Source organism: Labrus mixtus, chromosome 19 (genome assembly GCF_963584025.1).
Source record: "Labrus mixtus chromosome 19, fLabMix1.1, whole genome shotgun sequence".
In the NCBI taxonomy this organism is placed as follows: domain Eukaryota; kingdom Metazoa; phylum Chordata; class Actinopteri; order Labriformes; family Labridae; genus Labrus; species Labrus mixtus.
The window spans coordinates 18,865,630-18,885,034 of record NC_083630.1 but is presented as its reverse complement, the minus strand read 5'-3'; the positions used below and the strand labels follow the sequence as shown (position 1 = coordinate 18,885,034).

Sequence of the window (19,405 nt, the reverse complement as noted above, 5' to 3'; positions counted from 1 at the left end):
TCCAGGACACAGAACCTAGTTTATCAGTTTGCCGGTCGATGTATGTAAATCTCTCCAACAATGTGTGTACTAATGGCTTATTACCCTGCGTTAGCTGGTTTGCATTGATCTCTATGCCAGAGGGAGATGGGAAACTAGAGCAAGTTCGCTGCTCATATGTACCGAGCAGGACTATAATCACATCCCAGCTTGTTTCAATAAAAGCAACATTAACATAAACCATCTCAAACACACTGAAGCCTTCACCCCCGCTCTGTCCGTGCGAGAAAAAGTGGGAAAAAACTTTCCTGGATTACAGGGTAATGAGAGCCATATGGGATGGGTCAGAAGAACTATGTGTGTCTGTCTGAAACGTTTGCACAGATTATAACTTTCTGAATTCAAAATGCATTTTTCCAGAAGTGAAAATCTTAACTCAGTATGAAAGTGATTCTTCATTCAATAACTTATAAATATCAACAGAATCTTTGTTGTATTAATATTTATACAGCAGCCATTTTCTGATGCACGCCTAGTGTGGAAAACTGAAATGCTTTTATTTTGTAAAACTTCCATATTGAAGGTTAGATGTAAGAAATCTAAGAACATTCTTTCCACTGCTTCTGATGAATAACTGAAAAGACGTTCAACGGTTAAAAATCCCAAGCGACAACAGGCCACATTTCATGTTAATAAAGGTCAGCCGGTAAAACAGCTAATGTTAGCATTAAACTGATTCCTTGCAAACATAGCTGTCAGCCAGTGGCGGCTGTGGGGAACACCATTTTTCTCAGATTGACCAAAAATGTACATGTTAGCTTATTAGCTTGATGCTAACAAAAAATTCAAACTTGCATGAATGGGCTAACACAATTAGCATCTTGATCATGATAATTTCAACAATCTATTTTACATAACAATTAGACGTACAATAGATCGTTTCATTTGTTAAGAGACGCTTAGTTAGCTTCTAAGAAACTCTGCAGTCTGTTACGCGACAGTTCGGTCATACAGTTAAACTGTAAATTAGCCCGTTTAGCGATATTGTATGTTTTTCTTGTAACCAATAGGTTTGGTTGCAAATCTATGTTCCTCCACCAAATTTTCAAATGATCTAGTGTAAGTTTCTCATCTTTACTGTATAAGAAAGGAAGAGCTAAGCCCTGCTAGCCCAATTATACCAGCCGTCCCTGCTGTTGGCTAAGTATGCCTTTCCTATTGTGTAACATTATTAAACAGTAATGTTAGCTAGAGAGTGGCTATATGCTAATTTTAGCTGGTATCTAATGTAGCATTAAACCACTTTGTTTTTCACATTATCATTAGCTAGTTAGCAGAGCTGTAAGCTAGGAGTTTTTGTCATTCCTATTGTACAGTTTAACATCATGAAGAAGTTGTGTTAAAAGTGGATAAATGTGAACTTTAATGAAAAAGTGGCTAAAAAACTATTTAACCTTTTTCAAATTTGTCCTGGTTTCACTTCAGATTTACACGATCCACTTTCTTTGAAGTTGTTGTGAATAAAGTTTTGGTTAAATGGTAATGATTTGTCAGATGCCTTCAATCCACTCTCTTTGGACGCGAGTCGCTTTAAAGGTTTTCGATATGACAAACAAACTCTGTTCTTTATGCTGAGAGGGTGTCTGAGGGGAAATTTGGGTGCTTGAGGGAGCCCAGGTAGTCATAGGCAGTAATGGGAGGAGACAGGGACTTAGAGCGCCACACAAAAGCCAAGCTTTATAAATAATTCCAAAAGCTAACAGCATCCCTTGTATGTGTGAATCTGTGAAATACATTCACACATCAATGCACACACACACACACACACACACACACACACACACACCACCACCAGGGGGAATAGGTTATACACACCGCTCCTCTGGGGCTGTTATGAGTCTGACCTGCCCTGGATTGGTAAATTTGGGGGAATATCTGTCTTGCATAGATGATAGAAAAAGAAAATAAAAGGTCTTTTTTAGCAACACACGCATTTGCACACTCACACACTCGCTCACTCATAATGCAGGGCAGAAAAGCACACGGGAGACCTGTCTTGTAAATCTCTTTGTGAAAGCAGCTTTGGGGGGTAGACAGGGGCTTACACACTGAGCCCTGAGGTAGAGCTACAGACTCCACTCCCTCTAACCCCCCCATGGTCTTACTCCCTCTCTCCCACACACACACTCCTCCTCACTTTTTTTTTTTTTCCGTCTACCCCACATTTCCTCCTTCTCTCTTGCCCTCCGCTCACCTTCCCCTCTCTCCCTCCATTCCTCCACCCCTCTCTGTCCCAGCCTGAGCTCCACAGCGCTGGTCCTTCGCCCTGCAGGCTCCCGCGTGGTGTTGTGGTGACTAATGTCCTGCCTTTGCTCAGACAATGAGTTTGAGACTCAGCCGGGAAAGTGTTGAGGAGGGGAAAAAGACTTGGGCACCTTTGACAAATGGAACCCTTCGCACTCCCGCGCCCACTGAGGGAGGCTTTACAATGTCGCGCTCCACGCTCCACGTCCTCCGAGGGACGGCTGCAACCCGTGAAGCCGCATCTGGGGGAACATAATGAATTCTTTGGGAAGTCTAACCTGGCTTTCTTCATGAATAAGATATATTTCCAAAGCAAGTCGACCCTCTTAATAAAAACACCAGTCTGGCAGGAATAGCCAAAGCCGTTTTAGGGCCCCATGTACACGTTAATATTTCTGTTTCCCTATAAATTTTCCCGGGCCCACTTCTTTCCAGGCCTGTCACTGCAGGGCCAGGCCTACATTTTTTTTCCCCCTGGAAGGTGGAGGAGCCATGATGACAAACTGTCATTAAAAACGGCTGGAGTCCCGTTCTTTCAAGTAACTGAAACTCTTTGGATGCTCCCTCCTCTTCCCCTTGCACCCTACCCCCCATGCAAACCCTGAAAGGAACCGGGCTTTGTCTGAGGAGCAAAAGGAGTGAGGAATCCCCCCCACCTCTTCAACCCCACCTCTCCCCCTTCCTCTCTCCGAACCCTGTTCCTCGCTCCCTGCGGAGTATTGTTAAAACACAGCCCCCTCTCTTTTCCGTGGCCCGAGCTCTTAAAACAGCGTGCTTTGCATGAGAAAAAACGATTAGTCTTCAAATGCTGCGCTGTCAAAAGGAGGGCTCTTTCAGGTTGGGGCAGAAATTTAGCTCAGATAGTAGAGTTCCCCCTTTTGTTTTCTGAGATGAGGCATTATTAGAGGCAGGGTCTCTTAGCATTCATTGGTGAGAAGAACACACTGGAAGGGTTCATACGGGATGCCCGCCCCCTTTCTTTTTGCAACTCGCCCCAAAGTCCGCAGCACACGGAAATGAAGGAGCAAAAGAAGGGGAAGAGGTACTCATCTAAACATGTTTGGAGAGGAGGTAGAAGTCCGGCCCTGGGCTTCTTTCAGGTATTAACCTCTGGATTTACATTTGACATTCAAACAATAGACCCCTCCTTGACCTCCACTCCAGGATGCTGCAGGACTTGGGGATAACTCCCATTGAAAGACAACCATAAGCAGCATGGGATTGCAAACACATGGGGTTTATTTTGTTGGCATTATTGCATGACAATACATAACTTAATTACTTGTTTAGAAACAGCCGTTTTAGTTTAGAAAATGCACATAACAGCATAGTTTTATTCCCCCCATTTTTTTTTTTTTTCATGGTTCCATAGCCTGACTCATGGCTCCACACATCAAAAAGCATGGGTAGGTGACAGATCATTGTTCACAGCAAGCAGCCAGTTCATCCGTCCCCCAATCACCACCCCGGACAAGAAAGCGCAGACCCCCTCACGGATGCCACAACCGGCTCGCATCAAAGCTGACACAATGCCACATCTGCAAAAACAGACCCCGGCCCCGCATGGGAAGCTGCGTCTTTACACGCGGCTCCCGAGCAAATGGGCCCCCAAAGGAAAAGCACTTCACCTCTTGCTGCTACACTTCACACCGCAGACTTTAAGACATTTTTACGGCCGCTACAGCAAACAGGGGAGGGGGACGAGCGGCACCCACACGCAGGCGTGACCTGTCCTGCTTCTCCTCGCGTATGTGAGAAAAGAAAACGCAGCGAGTAGCTGGCACACTCTGTGTTCTCTCACACACACCTGCATATTTGCAGTAAAAATTTACAATGACCTACGAGCAGGCTCATGTTAAGCTGTCAAAAAAAATGTGATCGAGCATAAATTCTAATCACCTTATTTAGGTGCACTTTTCACTCTTTTTTTTTATTGCTTTGCATGGAGCCTGACTCTGGGAGAACAGTTGACCAGACTAATTGTCAGGTCCAGTTGGAGTTTCCAACCAGCCAAAGCCATGGAAAACAAACCAGCCTCCTCTCAGCCTCTGCTAAGGCAACTTGAGCTCCCACTTTTTCCCCTCCCATTTTTTGTTTTTTCAGATAATAAAAAAGTTGAGGGGGGAAGGAAAAAGGGGTAAAGTGAAAACTAAACCTGTATGTTTGTGCATGAGTGAGAGGAGAAAAAGAGAAGTGTGAATGAGCAGCATGTACATGCATGCATTGCACTGACTGTTGTGTCAGTATGCTGTTTGCGTAAAGCCCCGAGTGTATTCAGATTCCTGAATGTGTGTAATATACATATCTAAAATTACAGTCTGATATCTTGAGACTCACACCCTCTTCATAGCCACTTTCCCCCCCTTCCTACGCACGCCTTATCCAAAGACATCACCCAGCTTGAAAGGTGCCTTTAGCAGGCTCCTTGAAGCGGGGAGCGGGGGTCCCGCTCTGGGACAATGATGGTTGAGGTGGAGGGGAGCCGGGGGAGCAGGAACACATAGCATATTAAATCTGCTGGCGGAGCTGGGTCGTCCGCGCGGAGAGCCAGAGAGCCAGATCTGAGGCATGCCCTGAAGGGATGGCTGGGCCTGGGGATTAGGAGGCCAAGGAGAAGCCCTCGCACACCCCAAGACCCCTTCTTGTCTCTGCTCGCACGCAAATGCATCCAGACGTTTTGACGCTTCTCAGGTTTGCCGTCTCAGCCCAACTTTTCATGGCACTCCTCTGCGCCTCACACACTCACACATTTCCACTTGGCTTTTTTTCCCCCCCTAAACCGCTACCTCTGTCTGACTTGTCCTCTGTCTTTCCTCACTGTGTCTGTTTCATTTGATGTCAACATATCAAAGTAGCAAATCATCAAAGTGAGGGATTTCTTTTGGGGGCCATCTACTCTGCTGCAGCAGCTATATGCAAGGGAAGCAACAGCTCATCAAATTATAGGAGGGAATAACTCCAAACTTTGCCTGCTCACATGGTTACTGTATATCCTAAAACTAAACAAATAATTGCTTGTTTAATTAACTCTGTGTGATGATTCAGAAAAAAAAAAACACAACTGGAAAAAGACACAACCTCTGGAAAAACCTTCAGAACAAGCGAGCTAATGCTAAAAATAAACGACAGTCCTCATTATCTTAGGGAAAATCAACTTCCTCACATTTCCCTCATTCTAACAAAACATTTGCCACCTCTTTGAGGGCCTCAGGTTGCAGCATTAGCACAACAACACAGCTCATTAGGGCCTCTTGCATTCACTTCTGATAACAGGTATTATTCCTGCAGGGTGTAAAAGGCCCGAGGACACAACCTGCCTGTAACTGTGAATGCAGGAGGAGAGGGCCATACCTCAAAAGCTAATAGCATGTCATCTCCCTGCATTAACATGACAGCCTCTATTCTGCAGGGTCGCAGGGTCACGGGTGGACCGGGCCTGTGTCGCTATGCATACATTTACGTAAAGTCGTGCTTCAAGTTGAGATAATGAAAAAGAAAAGCCGGGGCTGCTATCTGACGGAGTGAGTCCTGCAGAGGGAAACGTTATCCGCCTGTTCCTCACGCGTGGAGCGGAAGGAGCAGAGAGCGCCCGCGATACATCTCTACTGGCTACAGTAAGCGAGTGGCTCCGAGTCGTGCATCTCATTCCAGCAGATTAGCATCTTAAACACTGCTGCATTCATCTCTGCTGCTGCATCATAATGAGACTAAGTCCTTTTTTTTTTTTTGGGAGAAGGTGCACCTGTTTGACAGCAGTTTCCTCTCTTGTAGTTTCTTTTCAGGTTACATTTATTATCACCAGAAAATATGTTGAATTTACTCACATAATATTTCAATATATTTGTAATAAAAAATAAATTTATTTAATATAAACTGAACTATATTAGGTATTAGTACATCAGATATTAAAACCACTAAACAGCCTCCACATGTTGTGTAAAACAGAATTTAAGGAAACTAAACTTAGATCAGTTTTTCCATTGCATAAACTAAATTGTAAATGAATCAAATTTGATTCAGGCTTGTGGAAAATTGATTATATCTTGCACTTAAAATCAAATCACATGCAGCCAATATTTTGGCCTTTAATAGAAATTTAAAGAGGTAATTTTATTATTTTATTAAAGCATTTTTGTAATTTTAAGTGTCAGTTTCATTTGGAAATGAGTAACAAGTCAGAATCCAATCAAAGCAAATCAAACCCATTTTCTTAAATCGCAATGAAATATAATTTAAAAAGCAAGAAAATTTAAATGACAAATAATTCATATGATGTCATTTTTTAATTTGAAATACAAGGCCTTTAATCTGAGTGTGTTTAAGGCCTGATCCGTCTATTCATCATGTTTCATGTTAACAGAGCCGAATCATTGACATGACACTGATTTCTCTCCTTCCTCTAGACCCTGCTAAATGTTATTTTGTTATTTTAAATAAAGTAGAGGGTATTTTATATGACAGTTTATGTGACAGTCCCTTTTTAATTTTATTAGATAAATGTAACCAAGAGCTGCAAAAAAAATCTGCCTCAAGCCAAAACCAGAGACAAGAAGAACGATGGACCAACCTCATAAAAACAGCTAAAAGGGGATTTTTTTTTTTTTTATCTGTGTGAACTAGTGCTGTTAAACATCTTATTTGGTGTGTTCGCTCTCTGCTCTGTTTTAGGTGCGACCAGACCCCCGTTAATAATTCGCCAAGTGTCAAAAAAAGGAGGATTTGAGCTGCACCGCATGGCTGAGCAGCCCGGACCCTCGTCGTCTGTGTGAAACCCGAGAGCAGACAAGCAGATAAAATGTGGAACAGCTGGAGAGGACAGGAGGGAAAGTTTCAAACAAATATCCGCACATGTGGAGGAGGCGGGGGGCTCTCCAACGTTTTCATGTCCCGGACCCCCAAAAATGAACACACAGACTTCTGTTAGAGGGATTATTTTTCCCCCCTCACAAGTCTATGAGAGTTTGTTTTATAAGTGCTGATTTTAAAGAAGGACGGTCAAGGAATAGAAACATCCTCTCATTGTTTTCTTTTACATTTCTGAATGTGATAAATCATTTGGTTTTTTTTAGTTAAATAAATTAATGTGACTTTAATGCTTTTCTACATTTTCTAGGGGGCCCCATAAAGGTCCACACATGGACCCCTGCAGGGCCACAGAGCCCACTGTAATGGGCTTACATTTCTCTGAGCACATGCACATGCCTTCAAACACGCTCTGATCTCTCCTCAAACATTTGCTTTTTTTTAAGATGTGTACAAAATGTTCTCACATGTTTTCAATGGAAATGAAATTGTCAGATCAAAATCAAATGTGTGTGAATTTTACTGACACCTGTTTCTGCAACAACAACAAAAAAAAAATACACTGAAAACATGCAGGATTAAAACAAAAAATTTCACCTCAGTGAGTAATGTTTGAAAATGCAAGTTTAATGCAAAATCTAGAACCAAAGTGTTGGTTCATATCTGGACTTTTTTTTGGCAAATTTGTATTTAAAAAGTCCTTCATTTGAATTTAAAAATTGAGGTTTTTAATATCAACAACAACAACATTTAAAGGAATGTTTAAGTTTTTACAAGAACTGTAGAAATAATTAAACTGTGCAAAATGGTAAAGGTCGAGGCCAGAGGTCATTCACATCCTTGATGGATAAAAAAAAGAAAAAAGTCCCATATGTCTGAGTATGTGCATGTTCCTGCAGAACTCCCAACAGGATAAAGATAATCAATAACAGACACTGAAATATGATCACACGGCCACATAAATATGCACCCCCACCTCTCAACTTCTTAACCCCACGCGCGTTTCTTCTATAGGCAAATGTTCACTCAACTTGTAAGTGTGCAGAAGTTCATAAAGTGCCAATTGAAAACTCCCATTTGAATTCCACGTGTTTTTTCTGTCTCTTCAAAGACCCTAAAACAAGTTTGGCACCTCAACCAAACTTTATGCAACTTTTTTTACTAGTTTTCAAAAATGCACATCTGTGTGTTGGATACTTGTAAAGAGAGCCATCCGGGGTTTCTAACAAGCAGCACTTCTTTCAGAGAGAATAAATCACACCCGAGCCAGACTTCACACACTTTTCGGTGCGTTTTCGGCTGATTTTTTTTTGTTGGACCTCAGATCGAAGCTTACATCATCTTTTTAAAAGAAACCATTTCTTGCCAGTGTTCCTGCTATTTTTTTTTTCTTCACTTCATGTCTACATCCAAACTTGTATGAAAAGCCATCGTTTTGAAATGTGAAACCTCTGCTGCTCCACAAACTCTGCCTGCCTTTCCAAACTTTAACACACATACACACACACACACACACACACACAGACAAATCCGCGCAAAGACGTTCAAAGCGAGTAAATGTACTTACTTCTTCCTGGGTGACTCCCCCTCTGATTCGCACTTTTTTGTCTTCACTTAGAGGGGAAAACAAATATTTTTCTAGTGTCTTTGTCTTCTTCTCTTCCTAAGTTGCAGATGTGCTTCTGGAGTTGCCTCGGACTCTTTTTTTTTTTTTTTTTTTTTTTTACGCTGCAACTCCAACTCCAAAACGGCGCTGCCAGAGTTTTTCCTCTTGCCTGTCTTTCTCCTCTTCCTCACAGTTTGTGTCAGTGTCCAACCAGCGCCGGACCAACAACACCATGAGCACTGCCGATAAAAAAAAGAAACCGTGCCGAGAGCAGAGCGCAGATGTGCGTAAAAACTCGAGAAGAAGAAGAAGCGCGTGCAGAGTTGTTGTTACATTTAGTGCGCTTTTTTTGCGAGGAGAAGAGAGAGGGCGAAGTGTGGGACTCCAGCTGCTCCTTCCCTCGCTTGACTCCTCCCTTCGGATTGCTCCCTCCTTTACTCAGTGCCTCCCTCCTTTTTTTGTGATTTTTTTTGAACCCCCTTTTTTCAGTCTCCCTTCTTTACTGTCTTTACAACCATTTTTGACACTTTGATCCAAGTTAATACCATTTTTTTTCTTTCTTTTTTTACAAATGAAAGTGCAACATTAAACTCTGTTTACCCACTTGTATCTCTCAAATGGGCATGTTGAAGACTTTTCAGTTAGAAAATAAAGAAAGTGGACGTTTTTTTTTTTTACCAACAAGAAAAATGACATTCAGCTTTATTTATCTTTGGCTCTGTTTTGACTTTATTTCTCCTTCTCTGTCCCTGTAACTCTTACAGTCACGAGTGTCTGAATAAATCTGGACCACATCAAGGACTCCATTGATGCTCTGCTTTATTTTAAGATACTGTTTTCATCTGATAAACTGTTCCTGTGCTGTTTAATATGAATTCAAAGCTGCAGGTCACTTTTCACAAAGTCCAAGGTCAGGTAGAAATATTCTGTCAGTCATATGCAATTGAAGGTGCATTGAACTGAGCATTATAAACATCTGCTTCACTTTAACTGATTTACACAAAAACACACAGATTCACACATCATTTTAAAATCCTTCCTAGATCAATTAGCTTAATTGCTAAGTTTAGCAGAACAGTTTCAGTCGTGGGGTGATATTTTAGAGTATTTGAGTTTAATGTTGAGGCTGTTGTCACATTCCACTCACCTGTAAATATACAAAAATATATAATGGAGCAACTTGTCTCCCATATTGGCAACTGTCGATTTATGAGAGCTCAAGCAGTCCCCCGGGCTCAGCCTTCACAGTGATACCTAATGCTGCAGTAAAGCAGGGGGGAAGCCCTCCTGTAGGGTCAGGTTCTAATCAATATACATAATCAATATACAGGGAAATGATGTGGTAAGAGAGGTCTTTAGGGTGCCGCTTCAATCAATGAGGAGGTGGGAGTTTGGAGAGCAAAATCACCAGTTAATCGTTTAAGCGGGATTTTAATGTGTGTGTGTGTGTGTGTGTGTGTGTCTGTGTGTGTGTGTGTGTGTGTGTGTGTGTGTGTGGCCGAGAGGTCAAGTCCATCAAGTCGCAGTGTGTGTATTTAACCTGATTGTTACACGCAAACGCTCGAGTGCCGTGGTAAATTAAAAAAAAACAATGTGTGATAAAGACATTTGAATGTAACCGTCTTCATGCTAATTGAGCCGATAAAGTCGGCATTGACTAATTAGCAGCGTAATCAATCAGGGCCTGAACTCTTCTGTCACACCTGTCAACATCTTTGTCAATAAACCTCAAAATAAATGACTCTTATTCAGTCAGAATACACTCTAAAAAATAATGTGAGACGATAGAAGTAACCACTAATCTTTATGACCACTTCTTTTAATGTCATCTTCATTATATTTGTAGTTTTGGGTCAACTTTATAATAAGCGATGTATATATATCCGTTTCACTTATATTCTTAATTTCAATTGAATCATTTTTTAAGGTTTGTTTTGGGGCTTTTTGGGGGCTTTATTTGAGAGATTTGAGAGACAGTGGAAAGAGTCAGTACTCGGGGAGAGAAAGTTCAATATGATGGGGGAAAGGAGCCACCGGGCCGCCCACTTTGTGGACTATAGCCTCCGTACACTGGGCGCATGAACTAACCACTAGGCAACCCGCGCCCCAAATTGAACCACTTTACTAAATTGAAAAACTTTATATTAGTGAAGATGACTCACAAAATATCACGTACTACAACATTTACACTAACTCCTACACAAACGGCCACATTTTTCACCCCGACTTAAGCCAGAATTTTTTTTTCTGTCTTAAAATTTCCTACATGTATTATCTCCCACTGCGAGGTGCATGTGTGAACAATTTACCTGGGGGATTTTTGTTCTTTATTTCATATTATAAAGAGTAAGGTCGTTAAGTTGAAATAACATTTGACATGTGTTGCTGGTACACAAATAAAGATTGTTTGATATTTTAATTCTTGTAGTTTTTACAGTGTAATCTCATGAAATGGATTATCAGTGTGAGAGCTGAAAGAGTATTTTGCAAAACAGCAAAACAGTTTGGCTTGAACTCAAATGGTCTCTCCTGTCATCAGTAAATCTACTAATAAAAATATAATCAATGAAACAACATAAGGATATGAGCACAAGTGATGATTTTAAATGACAATCCAAACATTTAAAATCAGGTCGCAGGTTAGTAAAAAGGGAATATATAGAAATGCTACACATGCACACTGGTAGAATATGAGCTGTGATATGAATCAAAATGAAAGTGCTCGTCTCCGTGGCGACAGGAAGTCAGTCAGGGAGGAGGAGACAGTCAAAGGTGCTCTGTAAGACACGACTAATTCTCCTGTCAGTTTGTCAGGCGGTGCTCATCTGGCCTGGACTACACAGAGATAAAGTCCTTGTTATGAATCTCTCAAAGAGAATCCAAGGAACGTGGAGGTGGGGGTGAGGTGGTGGTGGTGGTGGGGGTGGGGGTGGGGGTGGGGGGGGAACAAGAGGGTAAAGGAGGAGAGAGGGAGGGGGCGCACATGGGCATCAGTGGGGTTAGCGGCTCCCGAAAGTATTTCATCAAAGAGGGCCAGGATCCTGGGGATTGAGATTCTGCCTGGAGGCAAGTAACCATTGGTCTCCCAAGAACATATTCCAGAGTCGAGCTCGCAGAGCCAAAGCACACATCAAAAGCACCTCTGTAGCCAAAGCGATTCTGGAGGAGAAAGAAAGGGGTTCGGGTCCCTTCTTGGCCCCCTTTGAGCCCCAGATCTCACCCCAATTAAGAAGGAACTACTGTTTGTTCCAGACCCTGAGATCTTCAGACAGGGAGGTGTACTCACTGAGGTAGACACACACACACACACACACACACACACACACTACAGCCAATCACAAGCATGCACATACACACACATTTTGTCACTCTTCCTGGAGCACAATCAAATCTAAAAAAAATAAATAAATAAAAAAACCTTTCGCTGAAAATCGACATCTGCATCTAGTGCTTATATTTCAGACAACTGACCGACTGACAGAGCGTACTTCCACTTTCAGCCGTGATCTCACAGAAATAATATGTAGTGTTCAGTGAGTCCACGTATGTTACATGAGTTACAGTAAATCAATACTTGGCAGAATGTAGTGTAGGCATTTGGATTTTTGCCTTTAATTCTCCGCCGCTGGACAGATGTCACAGTGAAATGGATACGGCAGAATAAGCATATTATGTGCACACAGATGTGAAATGCACTGGCTGCAGGAACAGAGGAATGGCACAGGCTGTTTTACACAGCATGGAGGCCGTACTCACAGATAAAATGACGTTTACAGTGTCAGCAGGAAGTATTGAGGTCTCTCATTGATTAAAAATGCTAATGTCGCATTAAAATATTGCAAAAAAAAATCAAAGTTTTAAGTACAAATACAGACATTTTAGGAGGAAAATCAACTTTTATTCCCTTTCTGAATATTCACTTGTGATCGTTTCAGACCAGCCTGACCCTGAAATGTTCCTGAGTCGCTCTCCATGTGTCAATCAAAGCGGGAGACAGGAGGCAGGACATGGAGTAAAACAGACAAGTCACAGTGTAATGTTACACAGAAACAGAGTCTGACAGTTTATAAATAATAAAATGTGTTCACAGAAGAACATACAGGCCAGCAGAAAAGAGAATGAAGCAGCTTCATTAGGAGCACGAAGATCAAATCCGTTGAGCAGCAGCCGATTAATATAAATGTCATTTCGGGTGAAGTGTGTTTTGTCCAGGAGTAGCATTCTCACTCTTGTTGTATGTTTTCATTCAGTGACAATAAAGGCTTTTAATCCACTTTAATTCAACCCCTGCATCCCCACCCTCCTTCTTGTAGGAAATTTTCCTATATGGCAAAAAAAAAAAAAAAAAAACAAGAGTCACAAGACATTGTTTCCTGTAGAAGATGTTTTGTTTTCTAACTGATAATGTATTTTTTTAAGTATGGTAAACACCAGCAAAATTCAATTAAACTAAATTGTGTTCAAATCAGGGCGGCACGGTGGTACAGTGGTTAGCACTGTTGCCTTACAGCGAAGAGGTTCCTGATTTGAATCCCTATCGGACAGGATCCTCTCTGTGTGGAGTTTGCATGTTTTCCACGTGTTCTCTTCGGGTACTCGAGTCTGCACACAAGCATATCTTAAGGGAATTTATATAAATATTAATCGTTGCCACAATGGATGCACTCAACGCCGTCACTCGTGGAAATTGGCCCTGTGCAATACTTTGTACGAGGACTGTTGTTGCACGCTTACTTAGTGCAACCAATAACAACCTTCAGTCTTAAAACATGACCTCAGTGTCAAACTATTTATTTTTTAACAGGGTTATTTTGTGTTTGTAGTTTTAGATCCAAAACTGTGTTTAAAGCGTGTCTCATAATGTTTTTGAAGTTGCACCAGACAGTCTTAAATGAATGGTACAATGGCATTAATCAACGTAAATCAAATTGTGTTAGATTAAATGGAGCCCTTTGATCTTCACTGTGCCTTGATCGTTTTGGTTTGGAAACTGTGTATCTCCAAATCTTAACTTTTCAAGAGTTAAGACAAACAGCCTCATCTTCAGCTTTGTGGCAACATATTTTCAGATAATTCACTCGGTAAAAAAAAACAACCTCAGAAGGAGATATTCGGAACACATAGATACCATAGACTGTAAATATTAATGGACAAAGCCTGAGTGACGTCACCCATCTGTTCCTGCAGGGGGCTCCGGAGGCTCATCGGCAGCAGCCACCATGCTGGAAATCCTGTCTCAGCCTAACTTTCAGTCAGCCTAACGACAGGCTGAGAGCTGGAGCTGAGGCGGGTTTTAAGCCTCTTGAAGAACCATTACATCCCGCCCACCTGTCAATCATGTCAGCTATGTGCCTAACTATGGATAACACTTACTGATCATGAAATCCAAACAAAAATTCAGCCCGCAGTGTGTGCCAATGATGACAATAACTAATCAGAACTATTTTGTTTTTTGTACCAGGCTGTAAACATGTTAATTTATGCTGTAAAAACAGCTTTTTTTGTCTGTTGTGTGTATTTGACTTCCAGTGTTCCTGTAGCCAGCCTCAATCAGACACTCAACGAACTGCAGATTTTGCACTTCCCCATTGGCTTCATTTTTCAGCACAGAGCGTTGCAGCTTGATAGATACCCATTGACAGTAAATATAGATATAGACCAGATGAACGCCTTTCTTCTCCGTACGTGCAACCATCTTTTGGTCATAAAGGCCGAGGAGGATTAACTCCAAGTGTTTGCTTGCTGTTAATCTCAGGACTACAAGTGCAAGTGTGCCTACGGACAAATGACTGCAGCCACTTGACACTGGGTTTGTTTGCCAGGGAGCAGAGATTTGAGACTAAACAAACAAACCACAAAGAAAAGCTTCGGTGACCTCTGTCTGGAGTTTAGAAGCTGTGACATAATAGAGTTCAAAATGTCTCTTTCTACCTCATTTTCCTCTTTTCATCTCATGTTTTTTCTCACCCGCACTCTACCATGTGAGGTTGTTAATCATTTTCGATACTTTGATACTTTTATGATATGTTTTAAAACGACACATTCTCCATTATTTGGATGATCCATAATATCTAGAAGCACTTAAAATGAATGAATTATCAATAATTACACTGTCTACGTTGCACAGATACATTGGAAATGTTGCAGTAAAGGTATTTTCTTGCAATTATTGAGAATTAAAAAAAAAAGAAAAGACCCAATACTGGATGCATGAGAATTTGATTTTTGTTGCCATGGTTTCAAAACAGGTATATCACTATTGTTTGAAATGTACAAGTGTTGTATTGAAGTTTAAAATGCAGGTATCAACAACCCTAACCTGTACACACATGTACATCGAGGACACTAAACGCAGCCCTCCCCTCCCCTTCTCCAAGCATCCCACCCGCCCCACCCCACCCTCACCCTGCCGGAGGTATCGGGTGGCTTGAGTGGGCCATTAGTGTGAATGACTGATAAGACTCTCAGCCCCCAAATAATCACAAAAAAAGGGATATTTGCAGTTATTTTGAAGCCGTCAGAAATAATAAACGCCAAACTATATCCACTTGGGCTATTAAAGCAATTTCCCCGTGATAACGTCCCGTGGGGGTTTCATGTGGAATCCAAATGACGACATAATAAAAACCACGTCGCCTGCACCCCCTTATCAGGCTGGATTAAAAGGGAATAATGTAACAGAGAGGGTTTGGAGCCTTGTGTGGTATGAATATGATTATCTAATGGACTCCAATGGAAAGGCATGTTAATTCCACTTTAACGCGAGACCTTTCCCAGACTATCTCCTGCCCCTGGCTCCTCCTAGGACCCCTCCTTCCTCCTCTTTCCTCGCCTTTTCCTTTAAGTTGAAATAATAGTTTTCCTTTTTTTTGTGCACAGAAGTCATTATGCCCCCTGTCTATCTCTGTGTATGAGCATGGGAGAGCGATAAATCCCCCCCCCCCCCCCCTCTCCTCCTCTCATCTTTCAACCTCTTCTTTTTGGTCTAATTTGAGTGTTGGCCTCCTAACTTTTAGACAAAAGCACTCGAGGCAATTATCAATATTCAGATTTTTTTTTCTCTTTTGCGCAGAGATCATTGTTGCATGAAGAATGTGGGTCACTTGTAAAAAACTCAAATCAAAGTTTCTGGGCTACCAGTTGAAATCGTATTACATGGCCTTTAAACGGCCTACGTGTTTGAATATTGAGCCAGGAGAGCATCACTGCGAAGAGCGACTTAAAAACTGTGCATCATCGGTTAAAATTATTTATTTATTTTTATTTGAAAGCTGTCTTTCCACTTAAAACTTCCTCTTAAAAGTCATGTCTTTTTTATTTTTATTTTAATGTTAGTCAAGCTAATTTAATGCAGAGAAATGTGCCTTTGCTATTCTAAATTACAAATGTAACGTGTAAAAGTATAAAATGTGTTTACTCAAAGCCGTTGCATCTTTGTTTCAAGCTTAGTAGAAGATAACACGTCTAACAGCAAATAAAGATTTGAGTCAGGTGCAGGCTGTGCTGTCAAGATTCTGTAAAGATGTTGTCAGGCGCACATCACCTGCGCGTGTATCTTACAATAGGTGTTGACTGATTAAAAGTACCTCTTCTTTTGATCAACCAAAAAGAAGTCCCTGACCACTCCCAAGCCCAGACTGGGGGGTCATTATCAGACCCATTAGAGGCGATAAGACTCCTTTTGGCGCATAGCCGAGTCCATTCTCATCTGGTGAAGCACGGTCTTGTATTGTGTATCATGCGCACACATCCTAAGAGCAGACTGAGCTCCCACAGGACACAGTTAAAAAAAAAAAAGCATCAATATTTCATCAAACTACTCTCTCTTTCTGGTCCAGATCAAAGGCTCGACTCCCACAGTCCTACAGGTAGAGATGGCTCTTTTGTTTTCGCTCCTCAGGTAGAGCAGCAGTCAGACTCGCTTCGCTTTTAGAAAGCTCGCAACGCTCGGCCCATCCATCTCACGCCTTGCTGCCTCGCTTTTGGAAGAGGAGGTGGAAAGGGGAAGGTAGAGACCAGGAAGGTGAAAAACATGTTCCAGAGATGTCCAGAGATTGAACTTCTCGGCCTTGTAGTGCTGTATAACTTCCTGTTTGGTTTTTTTTTTGCCAAGTGTCCCAGTAGTGAGAGTAATGGTGAAACCGAGGGTTTTGTTATTTATCTCTGAAGGGAACTGTTCCTGCAATAGTGTTGCAAGCTTCAGTCTCACTGTCATGTTTTAACGTATATCTGGCCTTCAAAAAAATGTGTATATAACAAGGACAGTCGTGTATGGAAGAGGATTATGACGACTTTACAGGCAGAATTTGGACCTTTTAATTTTCACAGAATCCTGACTTTACACTCTGCAAGCAATTGAAGCTTTGAAGCTATTTATAATATTTTGGTTCTCATGAAAGGGAGAACATGATGTGTTAAAAAGTAACTGCAATTAAATTCTACTATAACCTAAAACATGCTTTAAGTTGGCTAAAAGAAAAACAAATAATACAAACAAACGAGGAAAATGTTGTGAATACGGCTGAACCTAAATGCAGAGCGAACAGAAAAGGTGTTTAAGTTAAATTACTTTATTTAGAAACCTGCAGGGGTGAGGTGTCCAGGGCTTTGGGTGAGGCACTGAGCTGGAGCTGGCCTTGTTGGCTGTGAGGCAGAAGAAGGTCCTGGAGACGAAAAAAAAGAGTAAGAAGAAATGGCAGGCAAGCAACAAAACAACGTCTTACAGGTAGTTAACTGGGCTAAACTGGAGCTGGACTTGTGACTAAATAAAACCATTAATGGCACAAGGATCCAGCAGAGGTTTTCATGCAAACTGAAGTCATGGAGAAGGTACTGTGACTGAAAATATAACTAAACTAAAGTCTTCCTAGGTGTGTTTTTTATAGAGCATTAGGCTCAATTTGTCTTTAAAAAAATATCTGCAAATCAACAATCCTCAATGCATATTAATTCAAAACATTTAATCACATTTTTTAATCACTCTATGAACACATTTTCTTCATTCTCCTTGTAGCAATGATAATAATAAAATACAAGGATGTTTAATGCAAACTAAATGAAATGACGGGACCATAAAATAACAAATAAGCTTCTTCAAAAAATGTCATGTTTCTAATGTAAATAAACAGAAAGAATAAAGATGCAGAAGGTAACACATGTAATAGTTACAAAACACATTTCTGCAAATAAGGAAGTCATGTATTCACTAATGTCCTTGGATTATGTCATTACAAAGACAGAATGCCTTCTTTGATATGCATATTGCATGCTTTATGTTTGCTATTATATAAGTGTAAATGTCCCCTCACCCTCCCCTTACAATAACTGTGCATTCCCCGTTGTTCCTGAACACACATCGGGCCTCTCCTCCTCTCATCATCCGCGTCAATCTGCCGCTGTCACTCTGCGGCGGACAGTGACTAACGACACTCCCAGTCAGTCAAACACTTATCACCGCACAGGTAACACACAGGCCTGGAAATGACTGACATGAAATGGAAACGTCTCTCATTCTGTGGGCCCGGGAGCTGAAGTGAAATATTAGCTGTGGGAGAGATGGCGGCTGATAAGAGGGCTCCCTGTTTGGGCTGGGATTGTGGAGGTCCAAGTTCTATTACATTTCTTTTTGCAGCGAGGACTGTTTGCTTGGATAAAGGATTGCTTTCCTTTTCCATTTCCTTTCGTAATTTCACTGTTTTTGCTTCAAATTTTCCACATTTAAATATTTTGTGTGACTATTTGAGTAGATGCTGTTCAAAAGCCAGCGGGCCATTCTTGACACGAAAGCCACAGTCCCTGAGGCCTTCTGGGGTCCGCAGAACCAGATCAGAGGCCAGTTTGAAGCAGACTGCAGCCTTTTCAGTGTCATAGGTCACATATGCTTTCTCTGTCTCTCCTATTACTCATACACTCCACAATGTCCTCCCTCCATCCCTCTTTTTTCTCTCACACATCTCCCTCACGCACACAGCCATAATACACAATTCCCTTTGTGCAGAAAGATGGATGGGATGCTCCCAAACCACAGGTGCTGCTCCACTTGTGAGTCTTTCGCATTCTTCACCAGACCTGTTCAATTTTCTTTTTTTTAAACTTTTTTTCCTCTTTTCCCTGGTGGTGATTACTGTGGCGCTTCAGTCGTGGGATAATGAGGAGCGTAGAATATTAGTGTTGCAGTATACAATCAATCTGCCTGTCTATTAGAAGCTCTTTGGGAATGAGATTCTTGTTGCAGGAACACGACAAACCTCATGAACTTGAAAGTTGAAGTGAAACGCTGCCCCAGAAGACACGCTGGCCTTCTGCTCAGACCGCCACCAGAGGGGGTTAGTTTCATTTCCAACTTGTGTGTTCTCTGGAAACTCTGTCTGAAAGCCAAACTCACAGGATGACTTCATGGGAAAGCTGCGCCACCTTGTGGCCAGTGGCATATTCTGAACTAAAGAGGGCATTTCTCTCGACCTTTGTATTCAGTCAGTGCACTAAATAACTCCACAATTTAGTGGATCTGAAGTAAATGTAATTTATTTGAACAAATTCTGATTAAAGTATCTTCATCCTCATTATTGTATTCAGGAGAATACAAAGAAATGTTTGACCAACTTCCATATTTTGGTCCACACTGGGACTTGATCCGGTGACCCTCCCAACCCAAGTCCCAACAGACTGAGCTACTGCCACCCAAAGTAAGTAGCCCATTTTTCTAAATGTTCC

General features: G+C 41.6%; 1 protein-coding gene across 1 annotated transcript in view; it reads right to left on the bottom strand.

Moving 5' to 3' along the window:
• gli3 (GLI family zinc finger 3) overlaps positions 1-9,203 on the bottom strand; it is a 101,508-nt gene extending 92,305 nt beyond the window's left edge. The window contains exon 1 of the mRNA XM_061064418.1: positions 8,654-9,203. The gene's annotated coding sequence lies outside the window, so the exon portion shown is untranslated. The remainder of the gene's footprint in view (positions 1-8,653) is intronic.
• Between the last annotated feature and the right edge of the window lie 10,202 nt (positions 9,204-19,405).